The sequence below is a fragment of the Hydra viridissima genome, unplaced genomic scaffold (assembly GCF_058129835.1).
Source record: "Hydra viridissima isolate aposymbiotic clone 2 unplaced genomic scaffold, HvirCarnegie_v1 scaffold_3, whole genome shotgun sequence".
In the NCBI taxonomy this organism is placed as follows: domain Eukaryota; kingdom Metazoa; phylum Cnidaria; class Hydrozoa; order Anthoathecata; family Hydridae; genus Hydra; species Hydra viridissima.
The window spans coordinates 5,081,239-5,097,840 of NW_028324302.1; the positions used below are offsets into that span (position 1 = coordinate 5,081,239).

The 16,602-nt window shown below is 27.5% G+C and overlaps 1 long non-coding RNA gene across 4 annotated transcripts in view; it reads right to left on the reverse strand.

Annotated features, from left to right (window-relative positions):
- The window catches only part of LOC149890704 (uncharacterized), a 34,701-nt gene extending 26,123 nt beyond the window's left edge, over window positions 1–8,578 (reverse strand). For 3 of the 4 annotated variants that reach the window (XR_016451106.1, XR_016451108.1, XR_016451109.1), the window contains exon 1: window positions 1,446–8,578. This is a non-coding gene — a long non-coding RNA (uncharacterized LOC149890704). The remainder of the gene's footprint in view (window positions 1–1,445) is intronic. The other variant, XR_016451107.1, reaches the window with a different exon arrangement.
- Between the last annotated feature and the right edge of the window lie 8,024 nt (window positions 8,579–16,602).

Below are 16,602 nucleotides of genomic sequence, written 5' to 3' on the forward strand. Positions count from 1 at the left end.
TTGGCGATTTCCATGTGTGAATAACCTTCTCCACATAATGTAACAGCTTTGCATCGCTTTGTAGGTGACCAATATCCTTTCGCCATTGTAAATAAAAGTACAATTTAAAAAAACACACTAAATCTTCAAGAGCACTGTCAACTTTTCACCAGCAATTGTTGAAACTCAACTAAATGACTACAAAACAATGATCTTGTATTTATAGCTTAAAAGATTTATGGATAAAATGTTAATTAATAACGTAATTAACTATTAGTCATCACAATAAATAGACTGATTTTCACAAAAGCACAAAAATAAGGAGACATTCACCTTTTACTAGAGAAACCCATTAGCAGAGCAATGACTCATTTTTGACACCAATTAACAATAATGATCCATAATTATGTTTAAAATTGATATAAACAATTAAAATTTGTGATTTCCTATAAGCCAAATAATAGATGATGTGATTTAAATATAAAAATGAATAATTAAATCCACTTTTCTAAGAAAAATGGTAAAAATTACAGGGGTGTCCATTCCTATGCCCACTAGTGTATTAAAAGGTTGATTTTTATGTTATTTTTTTAAATTTTACAATAACAACAACAACAAGAACAACAACAACAACAACAACAATAATGAAATTAGTAATGATAATAGTAATAACAAAAATAGTTGTAATTAAAAGTAATAAAAATAATAATAATAACAAAAGTGATATTAAAGAAATGATATAATAACTTGATATCAATTGATTTTTAAGTCTTTTTAAACAACACACATTCAAGTAATAATTGTTAACATGCCATGGAAATAATAATAATAATGATAACTGTATATAATATAAACAATTTAAAACTTAATTCTATGACTGTTTTATTTTTCATGCTATTGAATATGGTTTTACATGTGCTTTAACTTTTTGCTTTGTTTTATAAGTAATATGTTTAAGTAAAGTGAAAAAAAAATTTGAAAACAACTTCTTTTGGTTTTCTTCCTCAAATTATGTACCACCCCTCAATGGGATGTCTTGTTTATATTAGGGTCTAAATCTTTATCTTGAAACAAATATTTTTAAATTTGTAACAAATATATTAAAAACAGAATGATTTTTGATGAAACATAATACAATTTATTGATTTGATAATAATCAGAAATCCATCAATCTGATTTATAGTCATTTTGAAATTGAAAAAAAAAAGGAGTCAGGATTTGATTGTTTATTTCAACTACCACTTCAACTCTTCCAAAAACCAAACTCTCTATTGAGGGTTGAAATTATTAGAGCAGAGACTAACATAAAGGTGAAACATTTGATAATGGAAAGACATTGATCATAGTAAAATTGGAGTCAGGTTGCAGGAGTTTAATAATACTTAATTAAAATTTAATAATTTTAATAAAAGTTTTTTGCATTACAATATTACAAACAGCCATCACAATATTATCAATAAACTTACATTTTTAAGTGTTTTGGGGAAGTTGTGAAATTTAAATTCTTTTCCTCCATCTACATTTTTGCTACAATAAACAGCATCTGTGGCTTGGGATATGTTAGAGAATATCAGAAAAAATGAAAATTATTTTAACTTCATACCACATGCTTCTTGCTTTTTCACTTTTCTTTGCAAAGATTCTCTTTCTCTCATTTTAGAGAGAGAAACATCTTTTTCCAACAATTTTATTGATTAAAGCTTGAGTACTTTCCTTTTTCTTCCATTTTTCAAATATTTTTACTTTTATTTTATTTCTAGCTAAAGATAAAACTTTTGCTTTTCTGCTGATGTTTTAAATATTTATTTGATAAAGCTATATAATATCATACTTAAGATATCTAAAATTTAAAAAATCATCAACTCTTTAAAAAAAGCTACTTTATGTGTGCCTATACAAACAAAAAAAATCTGGTCACATATATATACACACATACATACATACATACATACATACATACATACATACATACATACATACATGCATGCATGCATGCATGCATGCATGCATGCATGCATGCATGCATGCATGCATGCATGCATGCATGCATGCATACATCAGCTATTATTTAATGAAATTTACACTAGTATATAAAAAATTGAAGATTGATTAACATAAAAACAGAAAAATATTTATAAAACCAGAAATTAATCAAAGAAAAAATTTGCATTACATTTTGTTTGTTTTAATGCTAATAATTATGCAAGGAAAGATTACAGTTCAATGGCACAAATTAAAAATCTAAATATTTTAGCCAAACCTCAAACTTTAATGATAACATAAACATGATCTTTAACACGTTTTATAAAACTTTCTTTAAAATCTATGACACTAATTTTCCAATATGTGAAATAAATATCAAAGCCAAAGACATATTATCTCCTTGGATAACTAAGGGACTAAAAAAGTCTTCGAAACTAAAACAAAAGTTGTATAATAAATATTTAAAAACTAAATCCGAAAAGCATAAACAAAATTACAAAAACTACAAAAATCTGTTTGAAAAACTCCGAAAAAATGCTAAAAAAAAATTATTATTCTAATTTACTTTCTCAGCACAAACATAACTTAAAACGCATCTGGGAATTAATGAAGGAAATTACAGGAAAACAAAAAGTAAGTTCAACCTCTCTTCCACTTGCAACTAAAGTTGGAAATAAAATAACTAATGATATTAATGAAACTGCGACTGAATTTAACAAATTTTTTTCCACTGTAGGAGCGAATTTATCAAACAAAATTCCTTTAACAAATTATGAATTAACAGATGAAATTTAAACGTCAAACTCCTTACATTTTTCAAACCTAACGCTTGAGGAATTCGATATAGCTTTTAGATCGTTAAAAAGAAATAAAACAGTAGGACCTGACAGTATACATGGAAATATTGTGATAGACTCTTATGACATCATGAAAGATATTCTTTACAAAATCTTTAAATCATCCATTAAACAAGGTTCTTTCCCAGACTCTCTGAAAATAGCAAAAGTAATTCCTATTTTTAAGACAGGAGACCCGACCAATGTAACAAATTACAGGCCTATTTCTGTTCTTCCAGTTTTTTCAAAAATATTAGAAAGAATAATGTATAACAGAGTGTACACATACCTAATTACCAATAAACTGCTTTATGAATACCTAATTACCAATAAACTCCTTTATCAGTTCAGTTTTAAAAAAAACAACTCAACCAAACATGCTATTCTCCAATTAACACGTTGTATTAACGAATCTTTTAAAAATCAAAAATTTACACTTGGTGTTTTCATTGACTAGTCAAAAGCTTTTGACACGGTCGATCATAATATTTTGCTTAAAAAACTTGAATGTTATGGCATAGTTGGTAAAACTCTAAGTTGGTTCAAAAGTTATCTCTCCAACCGAAAGCAATTTGTTTTTAGCAAAGATTCCCAACCTCAAACATTAATGAACATAACATATGGTGTCCCACAAGGATCCATACTTGGACCACTTCTTTTCATTATATATATAAATGATCTTAACAAAGCATCCAATTTGAAGACTATAATTTTTGCAGACAACACAAACTTGTTTCAATCACATGAAAATATAAACATACTTTTTAATAATATGAACAGAGAACTTAAAAAAATTCATCCTAAAAAGAGAAAAAGTGACAAAATTTTTAGGAGTTCTTATTGAAGAAAATCTATCTTGGAAATCACACATCAATAATATTTCTAATAAAGTTGCAAAAAGCATTGGAATTCTATACAAATCTAGAGGTATTTTAAACAAAAAGCAATTAACACAACTATATTACTCTTTTATTCATTGTCATATCAATTATTCAAACATTATATGGGGAAGTACACATAAAACTAAACTTAAATCTCTTTATCGGCATCAGAAACATGCAGCTCGGATAATAAATTTTAAAAATCTTTTTTCGAACTCTGAACCGCTTTTTAAAGAAATGGACACCTTAAAAGTTTATCAACTAAATGTATTTAATGTTTTGTGTTTTATGTACAAATGTAAAGAACTTATATCCCCCGATGTTTTTGTTAACCTTTACAAAATTAAACCACAAAATAAATATAACCTACGTAATAATAGCATTTTAGAAAAACCTTTTTGCAAAAACAAACAAGCTCAATTTTGTATATCTTATCATGGAACTTTTCTATGGAACAAAATAGTACGGCCAAATTTTGTTTTTTCATCTGAATTGACCTATTCCTTTTTCAAGCAATCTATTAAAAAAATAATTTTTTCAACAAAAAATATTCTTGATTTTTTTTTATTTTTTTTTTAAAAAAATACTTTCAGTTGCTATACTACACCTTGATTTGTCATGTTTTATTTTGAGTTTCACTTCTAAAGTATGTAGAGTATTAAATTTATGATATATTTATGATATAACTTTAAGATATATTATGATATATGATTTATTTATGATATTTATGATATTAGTGATTATATATTCTCGGTATATATTTATTTTATATAGTATATAGATGTTTTTATTGAAGAAGAAAATAGATTTTTGTTAAGGGCTTCGTGATAAGGTCATTGCGATCTTCTTGAAGTCCTGCCCTTATAATATTATAAATCTTAATGTAAATAATATTATACAGCAAATAAATAATAATAATAAAAAAAAAAAAGTTACATTTAACTTATGTAACACTTAAAACTGTTTAACAATTGAAAATTGTTGTAACATTTTGAAACTGATAAATTAATATTCATATAATTTTAACAAATGTATTTTATAATTTAAAGCATTTTACAGGTAAAAAGAAAAACTGTAAGTATTGGTGACAAACACAAGATGGTAAAACCAGAAAATCTTAAAATAATTTTATATATCATACCTTCATAATCCAAAGAACTTGCTAGTGACTTGTTAGGGCCAGTAAAGTTGTGTAGATTATCAATCTCTTAGAAATCAACAATCGTTTGTTGACTTCCAAGAAACTGATAATCTACATTATAGAATTTTCCAAAAACTGATAATCTACACAAGAAACTGATAATCTCTGGTTGTTTTACCTGAAGTATTACCCATTAAGTCTAGTGTCAAAAGAATTTCAAAGTTATAAAATGTTTAATGTACAATAATAAAGAAAAATCTGAAAATTTAGTATCTTCAAGTTTTGTCTTGGTTCAAGATAGAAATGATACGAATACTAATGTTAAAACTAGAGTTTACTGTAAAGAGATAGTTATCACCACATAAAGGGAGTTTGAAATGTTGCTTTGTCTTTTTAAAAAGTCACCAATAAAAATTTATGTCAAGGTGGAAATACAACTTAATAATATGATTGATGTATATTCAAATTACTGCCAATACAATGATGGCAGTAATTTGAATATACATCAATCATATTATTAAGTGAGATTGCAGCCTCTAATTATTTACAAAATCTTTTAATTTTCAGTGATTAGATTATTGCAATACAGTCTTACTTTATGATAAACAAAAAAAGCACCTTTTTTAAAAACAACTTATTCTCTTTAGATAAACTTTTTTAGTTTAAAAAAAAGGATCTTTGATTCAGTATAAAATTTTTGTAAACAATATCTTTAACAATTTTCAATATCAATTTATCTTAAGATAGGAAAAAGAGTGTAAAACTAATTCCTAGAGCACTTTTCATTTTGACTACTTTCATTTTGTGAGAATGTTCAAATATTACTTTTTGAAGCAATTTGAATGTTCTTCAAACAACTTTCTAATAACTGCACTTTTTTACAAAATCTTTTTTAAATTCACTGGTAGACAATGAGCAACAGTATATAAGCAACAAATAATGAGAAAAGTAGTTATTTTAAATTCAGAAAAAAAGTTATAAGAAAAAAGAAATTGAGCTGATCAAGATACAACCAAACATGACTGACAGTTTCAGCCTAAATTTCTTTAATAAATGCTACCTTATTCTAAAACTTGAAAGAAAAAAAAATTTACTTTGTTCAACTGCATTATTTATAAGTTTTATAAAATATATCAGTGAAAGGTTATTTCTAAGTTTCACATTTTGCTGATTAACAAGAACTAGGCTTTGTTTTATAAAATGTTTCACGCATTCATGTGCAAAAAAAAATCCACAACAATTAAAAAACATGAACAAGCATCCTACTTATTAAAAACATTTTTGTAAATAAAAATATTTTAGCATATTTGTTTTTTCTTGATTTGATTTGTTTTTAAATTTCTAAAAAGAATTTTATTTTTAAAATATGTGTCATCAGGTAAAATAATTTTAAAATAATAAAAGCTTAACTTATCAGAAGGGTTTCCTTTTTGTTATATTTTAATGTTCAATAAGATTTGAATATTTTTAATTTGATTTAAATGACCTAAATTCAGCAAGTATATATCCTCACAATCAGTGAACACCTTGATTCAAAGATTGAAGACTAAAATAGTGAACATATCAATTGGCCTGCAAATAGTATTGACTAAAAAATAGAGAGGTTTGACTGAAACAGGAAATTATTGAGTCAGAGCTCTTATTAGAATAAACTACTTAAACATGAAACAAGTGGCACACAACTTAAGTTATTTAAAATTTACTTGTAAGAAGAACTGACTATTAGAACTGAAACTTAAAAATTGACATAGTTACTTTCTCCAATTAACAAACCAATTCTGAACAAGAAGCAAATATAAGGGAATGAAATTGAATGAAACAAGTAGCAAATGTTAATTGCTTAGAAAAAAAGATTTCAATGAGTAATAAAACAAACTTTCTTCCTAACACCGAATCAAGGTTTTGAATGAATGGTTTTAATGAAAAATTCTCTCAAACCAAATGCAGTTTTTAACTTAATGTTTGTTTTGAGCAAAATTCCTCCTTGCATAATTGACAATATAAAAATATTGGAACAAAAAAATTCAAATTTATTATTATCTTGTAAATTGTTCTATTGAAAAGATAACTCAGGACTTTTCCTAAGTAAAAGTAAGAAATTTCAGGTACAAATGGAAAAACCTGAAAAGACTGACACTAATGAAACATCCATTAGTTTTTTACTTAATCATACTCTTATTAATTTTTTTAAGCAAATCTTATAAAATTGATTTCTTCTAAATGTTATTACCTTTTTTTATTTTTTCATTTACAGTAAAAATTCCAGACTATATCTTTCGTTACTTACGAGTCTTTTTTGCTCGAGGAAAGAATTGTAAGACGATTTTTGAAATTGAAAGACCCTAAGCTGTCACTTAATGCATCACATTACCGCATGCGGTCATGTGATACATAAGTCATGTGGTCATGTGACACATGCGGTCATGTGATACATAAGTCACAGCTTAGGGTCTGCGTATCGTGGTTAGCATTTTGTTTTGGATTACAAAACTACATCAAAGAGAAGAATTGAATCTTTTTCGTAAAATATTAGTATTAAGCTTTTTTTTTTGTATTTATTCTCAAAAACTCAATAATTTAATATCCTATTACAAGCAAACATGAAATATGAAATAATAGTTCACATAGTATGTGAACTATTATTTCATAAACAAATCTCGAATTTTAAATACACGCAAATATAAACAGCTGAAAAGCAGCTTTTCGATAGCGCTAAATTAAAAAATCTAAATTCTTTAAAGAAAAAAATTGATAAATTTTTCGTGAGCCTTAACATATTGCGATTAATCCAGCAGGTGTTAAAATTATTTAAGTCTCTTTAACAATGATTTGGAAATACCTATTTAGTAACCTAATAGTTAATTTCCCCTAAAATGAAAAATTCTTTAGCGTTTAAGTCTTAATTTTCTTTACAAATAAAAAATGACGGAAAGATGTGAGTTAATTTGTTGCACTATTGAAACATGCAAAATTTTTAAATGGCCCATATAATTGTCTGGAGTTTTAGTTAATTAAAAAAATTAAAATACTTACCAGGGAAAATTCTTTATTGACTATTTACAATCTGCATTTTTTTATTTGCTGATTAAAATCGTGAACAGAGGTTCGAAGAAAATATAATCTGGCATTCACACATCCGCTGTCTAGTCTTAGTAAAAAAAAAAGATTATAATACCTCTCAAGCTCTAAAAATCGTTCAAGACAGAATGACATAAAATCAAAATTAGAAATTTTAGATATTTCTTTCCCACTGAACTTTATAAGCGTTCCCGGAATTATTTTAATATAACCGTTCCCGGAATTATTTTAAAATATAAAATGTAAATACATGGATATTTGTATATGGATAAAGGGTGTCAAATAACCGACGTTGGGCCAAAATATATTTTAAGTTTCAGAAGAAATTTTTAATTCAAAAATAATTTAATATAGAACTTTAAAAAATTGCACCAGATTTATTTTATAAATAACCTCATATATTTTCTAAAACACCACATACACAAATACACCACATACACGATATTTCTCAAACACATATATTTTCTAAATTCAGTAAGTCTGAAATTTAAGAAAATATTAATCATCATCTGTTTCTTAAGCCAATTGCCTGAGAGTAAAGTGTAGGTAAAAGCAAAAATGACTCTGATGATATTGTTAACTAGATATCTAACTCGCGCTTCCGCAGTGAAGCAAATATTTTGGCAGCTAGTTTTGTTTTGCCAGCCTGAAATGACAAAATGATAAATAAAAGTAAAAAAAAAAAGAATAATTGTCAGTTTAAATAAAACGGCTACCGGCATTAAAAGCTTTAGAAACTTGCTTCACTATTTCTTAGGGACTTTTTGTGAAGTTAGACGTCTAGTTAATATATATCATTGCTTTTACATAGGAGCTCGCAAAATTTTGTATTAGAACGATATCTTGTTGTAAATTACAGCTTTAAATTTCAATTTAAGTATGATAAAACGAATGAAATGAAATAAAGTTTACCTCATTGGTTTGAATAAGTTTGTGAATAAAAACCGATTTCCACAAATACTTCGATATTTCTGGTCTGTAAAATATGCAAGTAATGTTTATGAACATTACTTGCATGAATCTTTTTCACTTCAATCATAAAATTAATATACATATCTAAAATGATTGGCGAATATCTTAAAATAGCATTGCCAAATTTCAAACTTGATTTTAATGAAATTAAAAAAAAAAAAAAACTCTGACGAGGCAGCAATTCAAAACCATAAATAATAAATAAAAATAAATTTATATTTTTGTCTTAAAAATATGAGTTTACTTTTGTGATTTATTATATATTTAGACGTAAAAAGATGAATTTTTTTAAAATCGGACCTTCTTTGTTTGGAGTTTGACACTTCTGGTAATGGATAAATCATAAAATGTTTATTTCAGTCCATCATAAAACTCCTCTCCCAACCTTTGGTACGTACGCAGTAAAATCAATTGGAATTATGAAAAAGCGAGGAAAAATATTTTGATGAAATTTAAATTCTATGGAACTTTTTTACTTTATACTGATAAATACCACATGTCTCAAGGTTAATTTTCTGTAGATTTTTATTCCAAGTACAATTAGTTGGTTTGCTTAACAGCAATTACGTAACATAAGAATACTTTATAATGCTCATTACACAATATGTCCACCACTTCAGGATCTAAGGTAACAGTAACTAATAGAGATGATCTTTTTTAGGGGATCCATGAAATTACTAAGATCTGTTTGGATCAGAGATAATGAAATTGGTTTTCTGTAGCATTTTCTTTCGAGATTTTACATGTGGGATTCAGGTGTGCAAATTGACCTCTTTTTTCTACGCTTTTTAAGCCTTTTTTGAATAATCACCTATAGGGATTTCATAGTAACCTACAGTTTTAAATTCATGATCAAATAGCATGTGTAGAGTTGGTGGCATTGTGTATAAGTATATTTTTCAATAATCATTTCAGAGGAAGATAAAAAATACGAGAAAGATTTAAACAAGTAAATCAAGAACAAGAAATCATTTACAAAACCAAATGTAACAACCAAAGTTTTCAAATCATTTGTTAAATCGTTGTAATAGAGATTCAACCCCAATAAAGAAAACGTTAAAGTGAATATGATACATTTTTATGGTCTCACAATCTAAAATATAAAAAGCACTTTCATATTTTTAGTAACTCATATATTACTTTTTAAAAAAAACTTATCTTGCGATAAAGGCAAACATGGATTGAAGTAAGTGAGCTGTTAATTTTTTCAGGGTTGAGGAAGTATACATGTTGAATTTAACAATATTAAGCGTTTATTCTGAGATGTAAAAAATGACAATCGACTTGGGAATAATTTTAACGAGCTTTATGCACAAAATTCCTTGTTCCTTTTTTGATCTCTTTGACTTAAAAACTCATCAGCTTTCTAATGTGCAGTTTTCTTTTTAGGTGTTATGATTATGTTTTTTATTCTTACAAAATTATTTTGTTTTCGTCATTTATTTTTGTTTTGTTTTGTTTGAAATTTTTTTTGATTAAAAAAAAGTGAAAATTATTTATAGTTTTATATAATGGGAATTAGTTTTGATGGTGCTCTCGTCCCGGAGCTGAACGATTTAAGGTAGGATTTTAATGAAAGAAAAATTTTTGATTAAAATTCCTTCTCCTTAATTCTGACAAAGTTCTCACATGAAACAATTTTTCATGCGTCAGAATCAAATTCAAACAATAAACACGACAACAAGTTCGAAGAAAATAATGCGAAGTGTTTCATTTTAAAAAGAATGCATACAATATTCATATAATAATAAACTTCTTCAAAGAGACCACTTAAACAGATGCATTCTTTTTGACGTCGCCATTTTATAGATAGTTCCACAAAATACAAATAAATTAAAGTGTATTGCGCATTGTTTTTAACTTGCAACATTTTATAGATTGTTGTACAAAAATCTTTAAACCCATCCACCGTAACATGAAAACAAACTTTCGTTTTCGTGTGACTTATTCTCAAAAAAAAAAAAATAATGTAAATCAATAGCATGAGTGTTTAAAGTATAAATTTTACTGGCCAGTGAGAGCTGCATAATAACCACGTTTTGAAACTTTGAACGTATAGTAGAAGGGCAAGGGTGATAAAAAACAAAACGAAAACAACATTTTTTGTTGGTTAAATTCAACGATTCTCATTTTTCTCTAATTTGCCCTTACCACAAATTAAAACTGCAAACAAATTTGTTTCAGTTCTTTGATTTACCCTATTTTCCACACAATATCAGATAATGCCATCGGTACTGAAGTAACAATACCAATCGATACCTTTGACACCAGAGATAGCTTCGATACCAGTGATCTGGATATTAGTACTGTAAAGTATCGATAGCAGATGATAACCGAGATTCGATACCGATTATTTAGTGCCTGAAATTTATCATAAAATTTCTTTTTTAAAGGATTAGTTTCATTCTTTCTCGCAGGCACTTTTAGTGATAAACATCTCGCAGGTTCTTTTAATGATAGCCATTGATTTTTCATTAACTTTCCCCATCTCTATGTAGAGTTTGGAAAATGAAATTAAATACTTTTTTCACTCGCCTAAAATGTATTAACACTTGTGGCGATGCTTAGGCTGAATATCGAGTTGTAAGCTGAATTTTTAAAGATTTAAACTTCAGCTGAATATTGAATATTTAACTGAATCCAACTAAGTGATTGAGTAACACATGAGACATATTTAGTAAATTGATTCAAATTACTTACTAATGCTTAGACCTCGTGCTTGTTTTCAGGTAATTTTCACTTCGCTCTGCAGGTCAAGCTTTAAAGCTTTAGTTGCTAGTGATGTAGTTCTTATCGTTGATGGAGTCTTATTTAAGTTATTTCATGGGAATCTCCTTAATACCAAAAACTAAAATCTGAAAAAAGCTGTAACTCAAACTGTGATTAAGTTTTCCGCTTCGCTGCAAAACCGAAATTTTATTTTTGTTTCCTCAAAAATTGGGATTTTGAACACTCTTTTGGCATATCAACCGATTAGATTTGAAGTTAAAATGTTTCCTAAATCATGATAATCTGCATATTCTATTATTAAATAATCAAAACTACCTACCGCACGATAGTTTTAAACAATTTATATTAAGAATCTACTGTTTCCATGACTTAAGTGACAGTTTATCTCCATAATTCTGTAGCTAAGGAATGTTTCTTAAAAGTATAGAACAAAAATATTAAAAAATATTAGGACCTTTTTCCAAAAAGTCTATCCCAGTAAAGATAGGACGACCTTAGACGTCCACTGAATGTCTAAGGACGTCCAATGTTTATTGGGATTGCTGCTCTTAAACATACACCTTTGAGTCTAAAATCTAGTCATTTATATCTATCGGTTTTGTGCATACTTTTTATGTAGTTTTTTGAAACCATTAGAGGTTTGTTCAAAGTTGAAAGTATTTTTTTTCGGAAATTTTATATTTATAATTTATATCTAAACACAAAACTTTTTTTCCTGTTTTAAATTTGATTTGCCTTCACAACACTTGAATTTATATTACAAACATTAGATTATTTTTTTAAAATCCAAAATTTCCTGATCAACTAAAAAATGTGACTGGCTTAAAAATAAATTTGTTTGGTTATTTTTTCTCTATTTTATGGTATACATGAAAAAATTGAGACTTTTATATTTGAGAGCTCAATATTTATGATTATTATTGCTATTATTACTGTTATTATTGCCTTTTTTTTTCAAGTAAAATTTTAAAATGATGACATCATGCTTTTCAGTTTAAAAAAAACTGGTTTAAAACTCTCTAAAAATATTAATTCAACCGTTATAAACTTTAATGCAACCGTTATAAATTTTAATTCAACCGTTATAAATTTTAATTCAATCGGTAAAAAATCGCGTTTTAAAAGAATAATTCAAAGTACAGGTTATTGAAAAAATTAATTTAGTAGCATAATGTAACGAGATAAGTATGAGGCAAAATTAACACAAAAGTTAAATCAAAAGTAATCAAATAAGTTTCACATGATGAAAAACTTTTTTTAGACCTTAGCAATAAGTAAAAGTAAAAATTGATAAACGGTGATGATAAAAGTTGTTAATGTTAAGTTCGTGAGTTGCATTGAGCTTTTATTAATTCACAATGTGGAAATTCTTGATCTTTTTTAACCCTTTCATGCACCAATTATTTTTCCATAACTAACATAACCCATAAAAAATCATCTACAAAATGACAGCGGTATAATGAAATGTTAAAGTAGACTTTTTCTACAGCCTTTTTCAACTTTCCTTTATAAAATAATATTGCCTTTAATCGGTTAGAATGCACCATTTGCATTGGGGAAGCTTAGTTTAATTTGTTGTTATAAAACAACCCAGCGCATGAAAGGGTTAATGTTGATTAAAGAAAGTTTATTACGTATAAACGTTTTGATATCAAAAATTTTGGTTAACACAAACTTATTGAACAGTATTGAAATCCCTATCCGAAAAAATGACTGAAACATTCTTCATCTTCACCTCGCACATTTTCAGGCTGTCAATCAGCTGTGGAGGAGCTTTGTGGAAGAGCTTTGCAGAGGAGGGAGTACCAAAATAGCGAGAAAGAGAAAAAAATCAAAGGTTTAGATCATTTAGATGGTTTAGATAGCACAGTAAAACTCGCTGAAACGTTTTTTTAATTTTTGAGCGGTATTTTAGTTAAATCGTTATATCAATGAAACGTTTTGCGCTAAGTTTTTTTTTGTTTTTTTATTTAATTTTTGTTTTCCTTTTACAGGATCTGGGATTTATTTAATCTTTTCATTCATTTTTTACAGAAACTAGGATTTACATAATCCTTTCATTTATTTTTAATTGTCGATTCAGTGCTTAATAAAAACCTATCAAATTCAGTATCTTTTTATAAGAAGTGACTTTAATCGGTCCGATTTTTTCTAATCAATACTTTTTCTAATCATTAGTTTCTATAAATCCTATCTCAATACTGCCTGATCTATTTTATCTAATAAAAGTTTTCTAATTGGGCGAAAAAAACAAAGAATACATTTATAGCTTTTAAATTAATTTTCATTCAAATGGTGGCACGATTTTTTCTCTCACGTTTTTTTAGCACTCTGCTGACCAAAAGTTTGAAAGAAACGTGTCAATACACAATGTGCTCTACTTATTGTCAACTATGGTTGTTATATACGTGTCAATATATATAAGGTGCTCTAATTATTGTTAAATATGGTTGTTATACATTTGATGAGTTTGTTATCAAAAAAAACATTGTGGGTTAAGTTAAATAGAGTAAAAATTTAAAAAAAGTACAGTATCAGCTGCTATAAAGTTTTTTTGTTTTTTTTTTCTGTCTATTTGACAAATAGGCAGTAAAAGAAAAAAAAAATGTAGTTAATTAAACGCAATAAGTTTAGTATTTATCATTTGATAAAAAATGAGCTGTGAGGAAATAAAAGATTTCCCTTTTAATAAAAAAATGAGCTGTGAGGAAATAAAGGAAATTAAGTATATCGTCACTTATTCTTGTCCGGTCTATTGTCACAAATAATCCAGCAGCAGAAAAGAATCACTCAGGCTCGAAGCTGTTAGAAGGAGAATGCATTTAACAAATGTTTTGAAATACAATTGAGGTATTATTGCGAGAGACCTGTAGGCGATACAAAAAACAGATGTTAGATGCGGTTTCAGCACTCGAAAATAATAAAGATTCAGTTGCATTTGTTTAAATGTATTTCACATATTATAAATTCAAATGTATTTCACATATAATAAATTCATTATTCTTTTACATTGAATAATAGGATAATTATGATCAGAATTCATACTAAGAAAACTTTGCAGTTTATGGTAAACAGGTTAACTATTAAATCAAGTGTTAGCAATTCAAAGAATCACTTTTTAAGAATAATAAAACATCACTTTCACTACAAATAATAATTGTTTTTCAAGATATATAAAACGAGAAAAGATAAACGAATATCAAATCAACATGCATTGAGCGAAAAGTGCCATGCAAAAATAAATTCTTTGTGTCCGACAAAAAAAAAGTTTAGGTAAACTCTCAAAAAATTACAACAAAAAAGAAAGACAATCAAATACTCTTTACAATATATATATTTCTTAATACTATTTCAGGAAGAAAAAATTCATTTCAATAGTGTATCTTTAATATTCTAGAAATATCTTTGGGCAAACTACAACCACATGTTTACGTCATTTTATTATTTGTCAATTAGAGCTTGACATGTCGAATTCCGGACAAATTTTAGGCGAGTTGTGAAAAAATTTATTGTGAGCGAAAAAGTAATCCTAAATTATTTTTCTTGCTTCAATTGTCGCTTTTTCTATCAAAGCACCCAAGTCGAACAATGCGCCAGACAACTCAAAAAAAGATAAAAAAAACAACTCACTGAGTTTGAAAAGGGCCAAATTGTGGCATGGCATGAAAGTGGATACACTGACCATGAAATTGGAAAAAAATTGAATCGATGGTGCACTACAATTGGAAGATTTTTTTTCAAGTATTATTTGACGGGAAGTTTTAAACGCAAAGAAGGGAGCGGAAGAAGGCGTAAAACAACTGCCAGAGAGGACAGATTAATTATAAGAGAGGTTCGAAAGAATAGAAAGATAACAGCGGCTGAAATAAAGAGAAACTTTAAACTGGATGTTGACGAACGGACGGTTCTTCGAAGGATCCATTCTATTTGGAAATTTAAATCTTACTGGAGCGTTAAAATACCATTTATTTCTGAAAGTAACCGGAAAAAAAGACTTCCATGGGCAAAGCAATATCAGAATTGGACAATCGAATAATGGAAAAATGTTTTATGTAGTGATGAGTCACCATTTTGTTTGCGCTTCAGTGGACGGTCGGGTGTTTGGCGATTACATAATGAACGTTACGATCCATTAGTAACACAGCCAACAGTAAAGCACGATAAAAAAGTGAATGTATGGGGATGTTTTATTTCATCGGGTATTGGTCGTTTGTATAAAATTCCTAGTATTATGGACAGTAAAATGTACAAACAAATCTTAATTCATCAACTGATAGTGCAAATGAGCTCTTTAAAGATAAAAGTTGGGTCTTTCAGCAATGACCCGAAACATACGGCAAACAATGTGAAAAATTATTTGAAAAACAAAAAATTAGTGGTTCTTTCTTGGCCAACTCAAAGTCCTGATCTGAACCCTATCGAGAATCTCTGGAGTATATTGGATCATGGAATCAAGACAAGAGCTCCAAAAAATGAAGAAGAGTTGTTTCAAATTCTTGAAAATCAATAGAAGAACATTTCTGGGGAACTCTTACAATCACTTGTTGAGAGTATGCCTCGTCGGTGCAAGGCAGTGATCAAAAGCCGTAGCTTCACCACAAAGTATTAGTTTGGTCTATTTCGTTATTTCAATAAAAAATTAATACATACATACATACATACATACATACATACATACATACATACATACATACATACATACATACATACATACATACATACATACATACATACATACATACATACATACATACATACATACATACATACATACATACATACATACATACATACATACATACATACATACATACATACATACATACATACATACATACATACATACATACATACATACATACATACATACATACATACATACATACATACATACATACATACATACATACATACATACATACATACATACATACATACATACATACATACATACATACATACATACATACATACATACATACATACATACATACATACATAC